We start from the raw sequence: 18,695 nt of genomic DNA, 5'->3' as shown, positions 1-18,695 counted from the left end.
AGCCCAGGTAGGTTCCAGTGTTGGCTTGCCTCAGGCCAAACAACCAACAGGGAGGGAACCCAGCCTCACCCATCAGCAGTCAAGCACATTAAAGTTTTACTGAGCTTTTCCCACCAGAGAAACAGCAAGCTCTACCCACCACCAGTCCCTCCCATCAGGAAACTTGCACATGCCTCTTAGATAGCCTTGTCCACCAGAGGGCAGAAGCAAGAAGAACTATAATCCTGCAGCCTGTGGAACAAAAACCACATTCACAGAAAGATGGACAAGATGAAAAGGCAGAGAGCTATGTACCAGATGAAGGAACAAGATAAAACCCCAGAAAAACAACTAAATGAAGTGGAGATAGGCAACCTTTCAGAAAAAGAATTCAGAAAAATGATAGTGAAGATGATCCAGGACCTTGGAAAAATAATGGAGGCAAAGACTGAGAAGATGCAAGAAATGTTTAACAAAGATCTAGAAGAATTAAAGGACAAACAAACAGAGATGAACAATACAATAACTGAAATGAAAACTACACCAGAAGGAATCAATAGCAAAATAACTGAGGTAGAAGAATGGATAAGTGACCTGGAAGACAGAATGGTGGAATTCACTGCTGCTGAATAGAATAAAGAAAAAAGAATGAAAAGAAATGAAGACAGCCTAAGAGACCTCTGGGACAACATTAAATGCAACAACTTTCACATTATAGGGGCCCCAGAAAGAGAAGAGAGAAAGGACCCGAGAAAATATCTGAAGAGATTATAGTCAAAAATGTCCCTAACATGGGAAAGGAAATAGCCACCCAAGTCCAGGAAGGGCAGAGAGTCCCATACAGGATAAACCCAAAGAGAAACACACTGAGACACATAGTAATCAAACTGGCAAAAATTAAAGACAAAGAAAAATTATTGAAAGCAGCAAGGGAAAAACGAGAAATAACATACAAGGGAAATTCCATAAGGTTAACAGCTGATTTCTCAGCAGAAATTATACAAGCCAGAAGGGAGTGGCATGATCTATTTAAAGTGATGAAAGGGAAGAATCTACAACCAAGATTACTCTACTGGGCAAGGATCTCATTCAGATTCGATGGAGATATCAGAAGCTTTGTAGACAAGCAAAAGCTAAGAGAATTCAGCACCACCAAACCAGCTCTACAACAAATGCTAAAGGAACTTCTCTAAGTGGGAAACACAAGAGAAGTAAAGGACCTACAAAAGCAAATCCAAAACAATTAAGAAAATGGTCATAGGAACATAGATATCGATAATTACCCTAAACGTGAATGGATTAAATGCTCCAACGCAAAGACATAGGCTTGCTGAATAGATACAAAAACAAGACCCATCTATATGCTGTCTACAAGAGACCTACTTCAGACCTAGGGACACATACAGACTGAAAGTGAGGGGATGGAAAAAGATATTCCATGCAAATGGAAATCAAAAGAAAGCTGGAGTAGCAATACTCATATCAGATAAAATAGACTTTAAAATAAAGAATGTTACAAGAGACAAGGAAGGACACTGCATAATAATCAAGGGATCAATCCAAGAAGAAGATATAACAATTCTAAATATATATGCACCCAATATAGGACCACCTCAATACATAAGGCAACTGCTAACAGCTATAAAACAGAAAATCGACAGTAACACAATAATAGTGGGGGACTTTAACACCTCACTTACATCAATGGACAGATCACCCAAAATGAAAATAAATAAGGAAACAGAAGGTTTAAATGACACAAGAGATCAGATAGATTTAATTTATATTTACAGGACATTCCATCCAAAAACAGCAGATTACACTTTCGTCCTAAGTGTGCATGGAACATTCTCCAGGATAGATCACATCTTGGGTCACAAATCAAGCCTCATTAAATTTAAGAAAATTGAAATCATATCAAGCATCTTTTCTGATCACAACGCTATGAGATTAGAAAACAATTACAGTGAAAAACACATAAAAAACACAAACACATGGAGGCTAAACAATACATTACTAAATAACCAAGAGATCACTCAAGAAATCAAAGAGGAAATAAATACCTAGAGACAAATGACAATGAAAACACGATGATCCAAAACCTATAGGATGCAGCAAAAGCATCTCTAAGAGGGAAGTTTATAGCTATACAAGCCTACCTCAAACAACAAAAATCTCAAATAAAAATATAACCTTACACCTAAAGGATCTAGAGAAAGAAGAACAAACAAAACCCAAAGTTAGCAGAAGGAAAGAAATCATAAAGATCAGAGCAGAAATAAATGAAATAGAAACAATAGTAAAGAATAATAAAACTAAAAGCTCGTTCTTGGAGAAGATAAACAAAATTGATAAACCATTAGCCAGACTCATCAAGAAAAACAGGGAGAGGACTCAAATCAATAAAATTAGAAATGAAAAAGGAGAAGTTACAACAGACACCGCAGAAATACAAGGCATTCTAAGAGACTACTACAAGCAATTCTATGCCAGTAAAATGCACAACCTGGAAGAAATGGACAAATTCTTACAAATGCACAACCTTCCAAGACTGAACCAAGAAGAAACAGAAAATATGAACAGACCAATCACAAGTAATGAAATTGAAACTGTGATTAAAAGTCTTCCAACAAACAAAAGTCCAGGACCAGATGGCTTCACAGGTGAAGTCTATCAAACATTTAGAGAAGAGCTAACACCCATCCTTCTCAAACTCTTCCAAAAAACTGTGGAGGAAGGAACACTCCCAAACTCATTCTATGAGGCCACCATCACCCTGATACCAAAACCAAACAAAGATACTACAAAAAAAGAAAATTACAGACCAATATCACTCACAAATATAGATGTAAAAATCCTCAACAAAATACTAGAAAACAGAATCCAACAACACATTAGAAGGATTATACACCATGATCAAGTGGGATTTATCCCAGGGATGCAAGGATTCTTCAAGATACATAAATCAAGCAATGTGATACTCCATATTAACAAATAGAAAAATAAAAATCATATGATCATCTCCATAGATGCAGGAAAAGCTTTTGACAAAATTCAACGCCAATTTATGACAAAAACTCTACAGAAAGTGGGCAGAGAGGGAAACTACCTCAACATAGTAAAGGCCATATACTACAAACCCACAGCAAACATAATTCTCAATGGTGAAAAACTGAAAGTATTTCCTCTAAGATCAGGAACAAGACAAGGATGTCCACTCTCACCACTATTATTCAAAATAGTTTTGGAAGTCCTAGCCACGGCAATCAGATAAGAAAAAGAAATAAAAGGAATACAAATTCGAAAAGAAGTAAACATGTCACTGTTTGCGGATGACATGATACTATACATAGAGAATCCTATAGATGCCACCAGAAAACTACTAGAGCTAATCAGTGAATGTGGTAAAGTTGCAGGATACAAAATTAATGCACAGAAATCTCTTGCATTCCTATACACTAATGATGAAATATCTGAAAGAGGAATTAAGGAAACACTCCCTTTTACCACTGCAACAAAAATAATAAAATACCTAGGAATAAACCTACCTAGGGAGACAAAAGACCTGTATGCAGAAAACTATAAGACACTGATGAAAGAAATTAAAGATGATACCAACAGATGGAGAGATATACCATGTTCTTGGATTGGAAGAATCAGTATTGTGAAAATGGCTATACTACCTAATGCAATCTACAGATTCAATGCAATCCCTATCAAATTACCAATGGCACTTTTTAAGGAACTAGAACAAAAAAATCTTAAAATTTGTATGGAGACACAAAAGACCCCAAATAGCCAAAGCATTCTTGAGGGGAAAAAACGGAGCTGGAGGAATCAAAGACTCCCTGACTTCAGACTATACTACAAAGCTGCGGTAATCAAGACAATATGGTACTGGCACAAAAACAGAAACATAGATTAATGGAACAAGGTAGAAAGCCCAGAGATAAACCCACGCACCTATGGTCAACTAATCTATGACAAAGGAGGCAAGGATATACAATGGAGAAAAGACAGTGTCTTCAACAAGTGGTGCTGGGAAAACTGGACAGCTACATGTAAAAGAATGAAAGTAGAACACTCCCTAACACCATACACAAAAATAAACTCAAAATGGATTCGAGACCTAAATGTAAGACCAGACACTATCAAACTCTTAGAGGAAAACATAAGAAGAGCACTCTTTGACAAAAATCATAGTAAGATCTTTTTTGATCCACCTCCTAGAGTAATGGAAATAAAAGCAAAAATAAACAAATGGGACCTAATGAAACTTCAAAGCTTTTGCACAGCAAAGGAAACCATAAACAAGACGAAAAGGCAACCCTCAGAATGGGAGAAAATATTTGCAAACGAATCAACGGACAAAGGATTAATCTCCAAAATATATAAACAGCTCATGCAGCTCAATATTAAAAAAACAAACAATCCGGTCCAAAAATGGCCAGAAGACCTAAATAGCCATTTCTCCAAAGAAGACATACAGATGGCCAAGAAGCACATGAAAAGCTGCTCAACATCACTAATTATTAGAGAAATGCAAATTAAAACTACAATGACGTATCATCTCACACCAGTTAGAATGGGCATCTTCAGAAAATCTACAAACAGCAAATGCTGGAGAGGGTGTGGAGAAAAGGGAACCCTCTTGCAGTGTTGGTAGGAATGTAAATTGATACAGCCACTATGGAGAACAGTATGGAGGTTCTTTAAAAAAAAAAAAGAAAGAAAGAAAAATTCTAATCTGCCTTTCTTTATAAGTTTCAGTCATTATTCTTGTGTTTCTTTTTATTAAGCATGTTGGGAATAAGTATCTCTCATCTTTTTGTTTGTTTGTTTGAAATCAGAATAATGACCGGACTCTGAAGATAAGCAGGAGAAATGAGTAACAATTCAGCCAAACTGAAAGTAATAAACTGGGATGATGCAGTAACAATGAACATGTTCTAGATACCAAATATCCCTTCTCTTTCCTTCCTTACCAACAGGACTCTCATTTTGTAATGTGGCCATCCAACCCTAAAGAAAGTAGAAATCTAAATTTAAAAACAAAATCCCACTTTCCTGACGTCTTGTAACTAGAAATTCCCATGTGATCCCGTTCTGTCTAATTAGATGCAAGTGGAAGTTCTGGACTTCCAGGCAAGATTTTCACAACAGAGAGACTTAACCCTCCCTTTGCCAATTTACTCCTCTCCTTCCTCCTGCCAGGAGCAAAGATGCAATGCCTAGAGATTCAGCAGCCATCTTGTGATCATGAAGATGAAATCCACAAACTAAGGATGCCAGAGCAGAAAGTTATACAGAGCAGCTATACCAGCCCTGGAACACTTATTCCTGGATTTGTTATAGGAAAAGAACTAGAGTTTTTATTTATTTAAGCCACCATAAGTAGGGTTTTCTGTTACTTACAGCACATTCTTTACTGGTATAGCAAGTAGAATAAGTATCAGCACTTCAACTGACATAACAAGAATCTTGCCTGAGTTCACAGGGTTTACTGTTGTATAAGGCACCTGGCTTTCTTTGAGGCATATAACTCCCTCAGTTGAAGCAACATTTCTGAACCTGTCAAAGCAATCTCCCTTTCCCTCCAAGGCACTCAGTCTAACTAGTGTAGCTGAAAATTAAAACACATTTTAATCCTGGCTCATGGGGTTGACAAGCTCACTTTTTAGCTTTTTATGCCTCTCTGCAGAACCCTACAATGTGATAATCACACAACTAAGTAGCCTTCTGGATAAGGCAAAGGGGCTTCTGAAAGAATGTCAGGACTCACAAGAAGAGGTTTTTTAGTTTTAAAGACAAATAAGGACTTCCCTGATGGCGCAGTGGTTAAGAATCCGTCTGCCAATGCAGGGGACACGGGTTCAAGCCCTGGTCTGGGAAGATCCCACATGCCGAGGAGCAACTAAGCCCCTGTACCACAACTACTGAGCCTGCGCTCTAGAGCCCGTGAGCCACAACTACTGAAGCCTGCACGCCTAGAGCCCGTGCTCCGCAACAAGAGAAGCCACTGCGATAAGAAGCCTGCGCACCGCAATGAAGAGTAGCCCCCACTCGCCACAACTAGAGAAGGCCAGCACACAGCAACGAAGACCCAACGCAGCCAAAAATAAATAAATAAAATAAATAAATTTAAAAAAAAGACAAATAATAGATGCTTTAAATGTAATTTCTTCTTTTCGATTAGTAGCAAATTACCCTTGCCATTTCTAGGAAATGACATTATTCCTTCGCTGGCAGCTTTCTTCTTTAAATGATAATAGCTGTCTGTCTATTTTTCTTCATTGGGAAGCCTCCTTATACCAACACCCCTTCCAACAAAAGAAGTTCAAGATCATTCACACATTATCTCTATGAGCACAATAAGCTACCAAATCTCTTTCAGGCTATTCTTCTGCTATTTGTGGTTACTGACACAATGTAACCAAGCATTTCTATTAGCCAGTTGGTCTGATGCAAAAGTAAGTCTTCTACTCTTTCAAATTCCTGTGCAAATGCCAACAATACAGTTGCCCGTGATGCCTACACTAGTGCTTTCCCCTTTTGAAAAGGTGGATCCAGTTTCCATCTCATTAAGATTAACCTGTTTCAGTCATGTGAGATACATACTGTCTTTAACAGAAACTAAGTCTCAGTCATAGCGATCTCCAGGTAAGCCTCTCCACAATTTAAACAAGGAGCCTCTTTGAGAACTTGAATGAGTTCCTGAATTCTCTTAAAATAGTTTCATCAGACATTGCAGTTGGGAACAATTCAGACCTTGTTTCCATCACACATGGAAAAAATATAAAGCTTGCTGATTATTAAATGGCATAATATGATGTGAAGTAGAGCTTGGCTAAAGTTCACTTGAATTCATTAGCATCTCTTCACAGTGAAGGTGAGTTGTTTAAGTAAAACTTAGGGGCCATAGGAAAGTAAGACATTTTCACGTACTACTGCATTAGAGAAGTAGTACAATTTACAATTAACATGCCATTTACAAAACTTGCCTTATCTAGTCACTAAAACAAGGGCCCCAAGGACCTGGTTAGGCATGGATTTGTTTAATTTCATCTATATTATTGAAATTAATGCATGTTTCTGGGCAACACTTTCTGATTTACACCATTTTTAAGAATAGCCTCCTATCTACCCCTCTCCTTCATTCAACCCAGTTAATAAAATTCTATTAGTTTTATTAAATTACTTACAGACAGATCATTAAATGAGACATAGGTAGAAGCATTTCGGTGGAGTTTTGCTGTATTTACTTCTACATGATCTCTTTGGATGTGACAGATTTTCACATCTGTCCCTCTCTGTTCCTGACCTTTTCTTGTCCCTCATGTCCTCCTGCCTCTAGCATCTCTACTCTCATTCTGTGTTGTCTTCTTAGAACTGTGTTTCTAGCACCCCTTCAACAAGCTAAGAATGCTGCCCACATACCAGGGTCTACAGATTATGCTTCAAATTGCTTGGGTTAGAAAGCTTGGCCCTTCCCCTTCTGATCCCAATCTACATTTGCATTTGGATTTTCTGTGCGGGATTTGTGGCATTCTGTTTCCAGGTCTTTATTCAAAATTTCCTCTTCCTTCCCAGCTGTCAAAATTTTTCTTGCCCTTTCTAGGTGAGGACATCTAAGGCACCCTCCAAGTCTTTGCCCTGGACCATCTGTAATATCTTCTTTGCTGTCTTTGGTTCAGAATGATAGCACTCACTTTTGAACAGCTGTATCACTGGGAGAGAATTACAAGTAGGAGTTTTATGGTGACACATTCAAATCCTAACTTTGCCACTCTACGGGATCTTGGAAAGTTTATTTCCTCTTCTCTAAAATGCAAATCATCATCATCATCATAGACAGAGTGAACATTAAACTCACAGGACAGTATGTGACATATGGTAAATATTCAACAGGAGCTATGTTTGTTTACAGTCTTGACTTTTTGCTTCTCTGTTGTTCTTAGTCAGATTCATCCATAGATATCTTATCTCTCCAACAAGATGGTTCACTAACTGAGGTCAAAGCCTCTCCTGATTCTTTTTTTTTTTTTTTTTTAAATTCAGGAGCACCTAGGGAGTCACTTGGCTCACAGGTACTCAACGCTTGTTCATGGACCGAGATGGTATGTACAGTGCCAAGAGTCATCAGCAAAAGACACCACATCAAAGCTGGCAGAAAATGTTTTCGTAAGTTTCCGATGAAGTGAAATCTTTTGGTTCTCACCTCAAAAATCTCTGCAAAATGAAAGGCATCTATCCCAGGCAAGAAAGTGTTATGTTTCACCCAAATGCTCCAAGCTGAAGTTGAGTAGTTTAAAATAGCTGAAGAAATGGGGGAGTATATTTAGAACTCATTTTATTTATTATCTCATCTTGTCTATCAAAAGTATATTTACCGAAACTATTTAATATGCAGGTTTTGTACAATAAGATCTATACCATACTGCTGGATATATAACAGAGGCAAATAGCAATACTCTAAAATAGGCTGTAAGAAATACTACTAAGAGATCAGAGCCTTTCAAATTATAATTTCGTTGGGCATGTAATAAGTATCACTTTGGGTCTATAGGTCAAAATAAATAGTAATATCCTATGGTAGATAAATTCGGAAGAAATAAACTCTTTGGACAAGATAATGTTGCTATGGAAACCTTAATGTTCACAAGCCTGCTTTTGAAGGCTCTGCTGCTTTGCCAGATTTCTTACATTTAACTTTCTTTCAAGCTCTTTATTTAAGAAAAATAAAAAAGGTCTTTTACCGCTGCGACCTAAAATGCGACAGTGACACTCTACCCTCTATCCTTCTAAGATCCATGTAAATAACTTGTCCTGCACACTGCCCCATAGTGTGAAAATACAATTTAATTGGGGTTGAAAAGGAAAATAAAGAAAAGAGCAGTGTGTTCATGCTTGATTTGAATTTCCTTCCACAGTGGGGCTGTGGAAGGAGCTGGAGCGGGAACTTGCTTCACTTGAAGCCATTCTGGTGCCAGGTCACAGAGCTGACAAAGATGACTTTTTAAGTACAAGTTTAAAGCCATCTCGAAGTGTTTCATTGGCACAGAGCTGTCTGAACTTCAAAGTCAGTGTTGTTTGAGAAAATAAATCAGAAGCGTCAGAAGTGAGCCTAGAAACTTTTGGCTCTGAACTTTATAAATTTCATTTATTTTATTCCCCAGGCAGCACAAATTTAACACAGCCATCGACGTGTCTGGTAGGCTGAGACTTAATGAGGCTTAATAGACTTCTGGGCTGCAAGTCTTATCTACATCCTTCAGTTTGTGCCTTTGCTCCCCTTACTGTCTGCCCACACGCTCTGTGGCACTTTTCCGTTTGGAATGACCTTCCGTCACCTGGGGCCACCATGGTTGAGCTTCAAGACAGTCAGTCAGTCCAGACTCAGGGGAGGTAGTCACTCTTTGAACAAGAGTCCTTAATGAACAACCTACCCAACTATACGTGAGACCCCACACCTGTTTGGATCTGGTGCTGGAGTAGTTTCCTGGAATTATTCTAAAAGTCAACAGATTTCCTGCTTACCTTTCGCCAAGAGCTAAGAACCAGAACCCTGAGAGAGAGAAACGGATGCAAAGAAGTTACAGGGGTTTTCAATTGCAACAATTTTTCTTTAGATTGAATGGCTCCCCACTCATAACAATTTGCATGTACTGTGTGCTTTCTACTTGATATGACCTTGGTGTTATCTATAGGAACATTATATAAGGGAATATACGGCTCCCGTGCCATTTTTAAGAAATGGACCCTAAATTTAAATGGAACAAAGAGCAACAGTCTGATGTCTCTCTGAACTACCAAGAGGAAACAAAATGAAAATGAGAACATAACTGCCTACAGCTTTTTATTGGATTCGTAGCCATAACTGACTTTAAAGTCTTACTCCAAATCCCCTAAAACGTGCTTCTTAAAAGCTCTCCTGAGAAAATTCTCTGACTTCTTTACACTAATTAAGAGCTCATCTATTTCCATAAAACAAGATAGGAGTTACACAATAAATTATATTGAATACAACTGTAATGATTGATTACCATATCCCCTAGTCTTGTGAATCAGCATCCATTTTAAAGAACTGCACTTGAATATTTTGCTGCGTGTATTGGTTAAATTCATCCTTAAAAAGTTTGGCATCATTTATTTGGCCTAGAATGGTACTTCAATTTGTGTTTCTATTAAAAAATAGATGAATTATTTAGATCTGAATTTTTTTTTCTAAAAATAAAATGGGCTCTAAATGTAAACTCACATTTCTGGTTTAGAAGGAAGTCCACAAGAATATTCTAGAAGGATCGTCTCAAGAAAATGCTAAGTCTGCAGAATCAGTCGTCTTAGGAATTTAGTTCTTACCAGTTCATATACCTTTAACTTGGTTAGCATCTGCCGAAGGTAAGGAGTGGTTGAGTAATTTTGAATAAGCAGTGTAAGTTGGGAATAAATGATGGAAATCACTTAAATAGATGCCAGTAGTCCATATTTTATACTGAATACAAATGATCCCTTATTACTAAATTTGTACTATTAACAGATTCTTTTTCTCATTTATCTTGCTTTCCTCTTTCTTTTTTGTTTTTGTTTTTGCGGTACACGGGCCTCTCACCATTGTGGCCTCTCCCGTTGCGGAGCACAGGCTCCGGACGTGCAGGCTCAGTGGCTGTGGCTCACGGGCCCAGCCGCTCCGCGGCACGTGGGATCTTCCCGGACCGGGGCACGAACCCACGTCCCCTGCATTGGCGGGCAGACTCTCAACCACTGCGCCACCAGGGAAGCCCTTGCTTTCCTCTTTCTTGATCACCTCAAGATATGTTCATGGTCTCTGATTCTGTTTTCTCAGTTTGTACTCAGTTGTTATCTAAATGCTAGGGGTTAATTAACACCTTACACCTGTTTACTGTTTAATTCTAGTGAGAAATATTTCATCTGGATCTGTTTCTTCCACATGAATTTACACACTGTCATCCCTATCTCATATAAGATCATTTAATCACGTGGTTTCTTAAAGGAGCACTGTGAAAATATAGACAAAATGGGGGCAAAATCAAATTTAAACAGAATTTTACTTACAAGATGATAGTAGATATTTATTTTAAAATACATAGATAAAAGTAACATTCTTAGTATCTGGGTCTATTTTTGATCCTGTGTCAATCCTGTCAACTAATCCTCCATAGTAAATGAGGACACTGAATCAGATCAGACATAGCATAAGTATATATGATGTACCTCCTATTGCAAACCTGCCCAGAAAAAAAAAAAAGTGCAACAATCAGCACCGTTACGGGCCTTGAATGAGGCTGTAAACATATGAATACGTATCTCCCATCTCTGGATTTCATATTCTTTAAAGATCTTTTTTTTAGTTTCATCACTCTTTAGTTACCATGTTGTTTAATAAGAGTGCCATTTCTAAAGCCTGGTATTCTAAAGAAAAAAATATTTTAGACTATACTGTCTACTATAAATAGAATATATTGACTGTTATAGGAAAGATAGGCAGTATGTGGGACAAAGCTTCATAGCGAGCAATGATGGTGGAAAAAAAGGTTATCTGATTAACAATGAGCTGTTAATTTATAATTTATCATGTTTTAGTTTATCAACTTCTTTGGAAATATATTAATTACAGACTGTTTCACGGAGCAATTCAGGGACTGGCGATACAAAAATAAATAACATACTACTGTCTTGCCCTTGTTTAAGTTACTCATTAGTTTTCATAACAATCCTACAGAGCTCTGGGAATTATTGGAGTGATTTTACAAATGAAGAATCTGAAAATCAGAAGAAGCTAAGTGAGATACTCAACTGATAGAGTCAAGACTTGATCATGGGTCTATTGACCATTGAACTGAAGAGTGAAGGACCCAATTTTTCTAAGTAACAAACTAAATTTGCAAAACCCTCTACTTCTCTTACTTTAAGAAGAACCAGTCTTATTTATCACATATAATTAATGACATAATCAATGTGAGATATTTTGAAAATTGCACTGTGCTGAAAAATATTGATTTTTCTAAGACTGTGCTTCTTAAAATGTGTCCCTATCTTTTATTTAGTTTTCTGCTAAAAATCTAAAATCATCATATGGGTTTAATGTTTCCAAGTACCTATTTTCTCTAAAAATAAAATTTAAAAAGGGTGGTGGAGTTTTCCAAATATGTGAGTTCTTAAATGGTGGCCACTAGAGCAATATTTAACAGCAACTTGTTTAACCAGAGGCATCCATATGAATTACATTTCAACAGGGAACTCATATCTTGGACTTGGCTTTTTTAATCCTTCATAAGGGAATTCTTGAAATTTCACTTGACAAGCAACCTAGGGAACTCCCATAAGGTGGTAAGTGCTCTAACACTTTACAAATAGACAATGGTGGTTTGACCCTAGCGCTATTGTGTCCTATGACTCCTTTATGTCAACAAACTTGGGAAATAAGAAAAGGGATAGATTTGACACATACTCTCTCTTCTACACAGTTTCATTTAATGTACGTGATATCAACTTCTTTCCTCCTGGAAAATCCCAGGGTGTACTAAATTTATTAAATCAGAAGTACTGAAATCTAATGAAAGCATCCTTAAATATACAGCCACATATTAGCCCCTGGGGAAATAAGCAGGGCTATGAAAAATTACTTTCTTTCCCTTTCTGAGGCCTCTGGCCTTGCTAAGAGATCTAATCTAATTTCCTGTTGTTTTTATGCCATATTTGAGTCCATTTGTTTTCAACATTCCACGTTTCCCATGTTCCCAATTGACTTGTCACTACTTAAACTTTCTCTCAATGGTCTGTTGAATGTTTTTGCTGAATTTAGATACACTCGATATACTTGATACACTCCAAGTGTTTCCTGGTTCATCATCGTCTCCTTCCATGTTTCTGCCTACCACACCCCTCTCCCTCCCCCCTGCGCTCCCCACCCCCCCACTCCTCCCCCCCCCCCCCCCCCCCGCAATGTGCAGGAGGATATTGGTCTCTGTCCTTCCCTGTGTGAAATTCAACTGATTTCCACACCCCTTGGGCCTCAGTTTTTGCACCTGTATCATGAAAAGTTTAGCTAGATAATTTTGAAAACACCTCCCTGAATGAAAAATTTAAGGCTTCTCAGAAAAAATATTGACTATAAACTGGAGAAATCCGCAGTTAGCTTTCTTAATATCCAGAATCTAGAACTACTTTAGTCTACCCTTTAGGCATTTTTAAATTCCTTTCATTGATATACATTGAAACTTCATCCACTTTGCAAAGAACTACATATAATTTCTCAGGGAACTTGAAAAAGTTTCCTAATTCAGTCCAGGCTTGCCAATGTGAAACTCCATTGTTACTATGTTTCTTTGCCTTCTGACATGTTTCTGACTCTTGTAAGTGACTCCAATTGCCTCTAGAACCTTAGAATAAAATTCAGATCCATATCTATGGATGGCTATAGTGTCTTAAATAATCAGATCCCTGATTTCATCTCCAAACTTTGGATGCCACCTGCCCTCTGTCCACCATGCTCCAGTCACACCACCCTCTTTCTCACATCTGTTCTCTCTTCATGGATATGCTTCTGCGGTTCACTTGTGCTGGGGAGAGGGAAATTTCCTTCTCTACCCCTCTCGCATTCTTGTGGCTGGATTAATAATAAAATTGACACAATACATATTAACAGGAGAAAAAGCAATAACTTTTCATTTGTGTCCATGGAGGTCTCATAGCAATGGTACCTAAGAAGTGGCCAAAGCAGGCAGCTTTTATACATTTTAGACAAAGAAACAATAAATTTGAGAGCAATTGACAGGACAAAGAAATTTAGGTTTGAGCCCTTAATTAGTAAGGAATTTCGGGAAAGTTTGGGCTTGGGGAGTAAACTAGTAAAGAAGTAACAAGGTTTATTTATATAAACTTCTTGGTCCTGAATTCCCTGCCTCTGGTGATAAGGATGTCTTTCTACTTCTGGGTACAGCGAGGGCAGCTTTCAAATGGGAGGTTTATTTCCTGCTTTCAGAGAGAGAGAGGAGGGGCAAAAAGACCCTCTTGCATCAGCCTTTTTTTTTGAGGTTTTATTTTATTTATTTTTTTAACATCTTTATTGGAGTATAATTGCTTTACAATGGTGTGTTAGTTTCTGCTGTATAACAAAGTGAATCAGCTATACATATACATATATCCCCGTATCTCCCCCCTCTGGAGCCTCCCTCCCACCCTCCCTATCCCACCCCTCTAGGTGGTCACAAAGCACCGAGCTGATCTCCCTGTGCTATGCGGCTGCTTCCCACTAGCTATCTATTTTACATCGCATCAGCCATTTCTTAAGTAACTTTAATTCAAAATAATCAATATGCCATTAAGGCATATTTTGGGGTGGCCTGCCCAGGGCCCTAACTCTTGGCTACTCCCTTTTCATTCTCCTATCTTAGCTTAAAAGTGAACTCCTTAGAAGGTTCCTTAAAAAACTAAAAATAGAATTACCGTATGACCCAGCAATCCCACGAGTGGCCATATACCCAGAGAAAACCATAATTCAAAAAGACACACGCACCCCAATGTTCATTGCAGCACTGTTTACAGTAGCCAGGTCATGGAAGCAACCTAAATGCCCATCGACAGACGAATAGATAAAGATGTGGTACATATATACAATGGAATATTACTTAGCCATAAAAAGGAATGAAATTGGGTCATTTGTAGAGACGTGGATGGATCTAGGGATTGTCATACAGAGTGAAGTAAATCAGAAAGAGAAAAACAAATATTGCATATTAACACATATATGTGGAACCTAGAAAAATGGTACAGATGAACCGGTTTGCAGAGCAGAAATTGAGACACAGATGTAGAGAATAAACGTATGGACACCAAGGGGGGAAAACCACGGTGGGGGGGGGGGGGGTGGTGTGCTGAATTGGGCGATTGGGATTGACATGTATACACTGATGTGTATAAAATTGATGACTAATAAGAACCTGCTGTATAAAAAAAATAAATTAAATTAAATTAAAAATTTTTTAAAGAAAGTGAACTCCTTAGAGAGACCACCCCTGACCACATTATCTAATCTATAATATTCCTGTTATTCCCTATAAATGCACTGATTTTATTTGCCTCATAGAACTTAAAACATTGGAGGCAATATATACCTCATTTGGGAGTTGCCACTCTAAATAATTTACCAGATAACTTAAGTTTCCATCTTAAAATGGGATCCAGAGAAAGAAATGGCTCACAAAACTGTCTAGGCCCTAGAGTCAGAAGCTCTGCCCCTTGGCCCACAAGACTAGAAGGGTCTGTGGAATATCAAGATGCTATATGAAATGTATAGAAATCTCAGATAGGACAGTCATGATGCAGGCTTTTAGAGTTTGGGGGCCAAGCAAATAACATTTCTACTTTTGATTAACAGTCCCTGTCATACCACTAGATCCTGATAAAGACTGATTGTCTGACCCTTACATACCAGTGGGTCTTCTGAGTTGCCAGTCCTGGTCTAGATATTATCTAATTTACCATCATATAGAGTCAGGTATGCCCCACAGCAGTTTATTCTGTGATGGTACACAGGAGATCCGGAGTAAGCAGGTCCAGGATTATAAGACCCACACATGCACTGATGGCTAACATTCCCAGTGCATCTGCTTCTCACCCTCAACTCACACCCAAGAGATGTGATATTCAAGAACTAAAATATGAAGGAAAAATAGGAACATTCCAGGTAATTGGGACAGCCTAGAGGTTAAAAAATAGGAGTGCTGCTTTGGAAGTCAAGTCTGTCAGGAGTGGAGAGAATAAGAGACAAATGGTGAAGATGAAAAATTAGCAGATGTTGGAACATAACACAGCTTGTAACACACGGTTAAAAGTTTTCTCTTTATCAGGAGTAGTAGCAAGGCAGTGAAAAGTTTTAAGCTGGGAGTGAACAGCGTGTTATGAACACATCTGCATTTTTGAAGACCACCGTTGCACTTTGGGGACTGGATTAGAGGCGACAAATGACACCTGTGATGAGAGGTCTCGTTTAATCCAGTGGGGAGAAGAGAATGTTCTGGGTGAACATAGTTGCACTGGGATAGAGAAAAGCAGATTGCTCCTAGAATTTATTCAGCAGAAAGAATCAACAGGACTTGATGATTGATTGGATAAGAGAAATGAGGGAAAGAGAAAGTAGGTAGTGCTGACTTCTGGCTTGAGAAAGTCAGTGGATGGTGTTAGCGTTCACTGATAGAGGTCATGAAGAGTAGAGCAGAATTTTGCTTGTGAATGTGGAGGAAGGGGACAGGTTAAGAGAGGTGACACGTCCAATTTTACACATATTGTGATGAGGTGTCAAAAGGATGTTCAAACCAAGATACTTAATAGGCAGTTGCATTCACAGAGGTACGACAGGTTTAGGTTGGATATACTCATTTAGGTCTTCGGCATATATATGCTCATTAAAGCTGTGACAATGAATGAGATTATTTAGTAAGAATAAAAGTAAAGTAAGAAGAGAAAAGGATCTAGAAGAGAACCTTAAGAGGTTAAAGGGCAGGCTTCACTCCACTTAGTTTAAGTTTATAAACTGCTCATTGAGTTATAGAGACACTCTAGTAGGAAAAGTAGAGATGACGTTGTCTTTTACTAACAATTTCTGAAGTAAAAAATATATGCTTGATATAATATGCCATTATCATTGAATCCTCTCTTTTGCTGTTTACCCAGCGCAGTAAGAAAATAACTTTTGGTTTGTTGACAAAATTTTAAAATTATTCTTAGTGGTGCACAAGAGGATTTCCAACTAGACTGAGCAGGTTACAAGCAATCAGGAGGGCACCAACGAATCAGGGAAAGATCTATATTTCACATGTATGGCTCCAGAGTCAGGATGGCAGTATTTCCTCATCAACAACGGCTTTACCTCACTACTTGGGGCATTTTTATCTCATTCACTAAAGGATTATCCTGCATGAAAATCAATCTAAACATTTCACAGCAGCTGCAGACACGTCTTTCTAAGTGTAATAATGCCAATACACGGCATTCTTATGGAGTCTCCCGCAGCACCTGCTTGAATATGCCTTGTCAAAACTGCAAAGGAAAATTTGTTAGCTGTGCTGTTGCACTGTTACCTCAAAATCAAAACTAGTAGTTCATGACATAAAACAATAAGAAAAAATAAAGCACTGTGGATGTAAATCTGTGACTAAGATACATTCTACTTGAATTTGGCATTAGTCTGTTAAAGAGACTTTCTGTTCGTCTAGTGCTCGTCTTCCAGATTTTTACTGTTCGGACGTCTGTATTTAAAGAAATAGATTTCAGAAATGTCATTTCATAGTTCAGATTTTACTACCATTCTTTTTTAACTGCCAGCTCCTTCTTTAATTCAATAACCACCTCAATAAAAATAAAAGTACATCATGTATCTCCTAAAACAGAGCCTTATACATGGTAAGTATTAAAGAAATAGTTGTTCAGAAAGCAGCTAATGAGTTCACTACAAGTGTATAGTTTCCCCATTTCTCACCTATTCTATTGGCAAAAGTCCAACATACTCTGCTGATGAGATTACATGGAAATAGAGACTCTGGTACATGGCTGGTGGGAATGATGAGTGATGCAGTGCCTCTGTATGGGAAATGGCAGGTTAGCATTCTAACAAGGAAAATGAGGCAGCCCTCGCAGGTATAATTGTAGTGGAAGGACATTCACAGCAGGAAGACCAGAGGAAGGGCTGTTGTGAGAATCTAGGTAGGCACAAGAGAGAGGAAGTTTTATTTTTCAGCGATGATATTTCAAAAAAAAGATAAGTATGAGTTCACTTTCGAAATAAGATCAGGTAGATCGAGGCATGACAGATGAGTAATTTGAAGTCTCACATACCTGGGTTTGAATGCATTCTGCCATGTACTATTTGTTTTATTGTGTGCAAGTTAATCAGCTGCTCTAAACCTTGGTTTGCTGCCCTATAAAATGGGGATATGATGAGCTATCTCACAATCTTTTTTTTTTTTTTGCGGTATGCGGGCCTCTCACTGTTGTGGCCTCTCCCATTGCAGAGCACAGGCTCCGGACACGCAGCCTCCGCGGCATGTGGGATCTTCCCGGACTGGGGAACGAACCCGTGTCCCCTGCATCGGCAGGCGGACGCTCAACCACTGCACCACCAGGGAAGTCCCCTTTTTTTTTTTTTAAGATAGTGTCTGACATAGAATCTAAATATGATAACTCTTCCTTCCCCTTTGAAGATCATTTTCCAAACAAGGCAAAGGAGGAGAGAGGCGAGGAGGGTGGCGGGGAGAAGTTGACCCAAGAGAGTCCCGCTGGAGAATTGGGATTTCATTTCCTGAAACATTATGTATATTTCTAGGAGTTTAATAGGTGATACTTTTAGTATATTTGTCAGACACTGGCCTTTTCAAACCAAATAAAAGCAACCTTTTAGTATTTTTGGCAATATAATTATTTTCCCATTTAGGAAGCCAATGTGAACCATTTCAGCATAAGATGAACAGAGTCACACCAAGCCTTTCTCTGAAAGAAGAGCAAGATGGAACGGCTCTTCATTCTTGTTCTTAAGGATGTGAAGTACTCCTTGTAAGACTCACTGCTATTACTGGCCACACCACTGGAAGGCAAGCTGCTTTCACTTGGTTTTACTTGGACAGATTCTCAGGGATGTTCCCCCAAACGTACCACCAAGAAATCCACACATAATAAGGTCTCGCCGTGGTGAAAAAAAAACA

The 18,695-nt window shown here is 38.4% G+C and overlaps 1 long non-coding RNA gene across 1 annotated transcript in view; it reads right to left on the bottom strand.

Annotated features, from left to right (window-relative positions):
• The window catches only part of LOC307196279, a 284,982-nt gene that overhangs the window by 251,557 nt on the left and 14,730 nt on the right, over positions 1-18,695 (bottom strand). The gene's annotated exons all lie outside the window — the stretch shown is intronic.

Source organism: Stenella coeruleoalba (assembly GCF_951394435.1).
Source record: "Stenella coeruleoalba genome assembly, chromosome: 13".
NCBI classification, from domain to species: Eukaryota; Metazoa; Chordata; class Mammalia; order Artiodactyla; family Delphinidae; genus Stenella; species Stenella coeruleoalba.
Note: the sequence above shows the minus strand (reverse complement) of the source record. Positions and strands in the feature narration are given on the sequence as shown.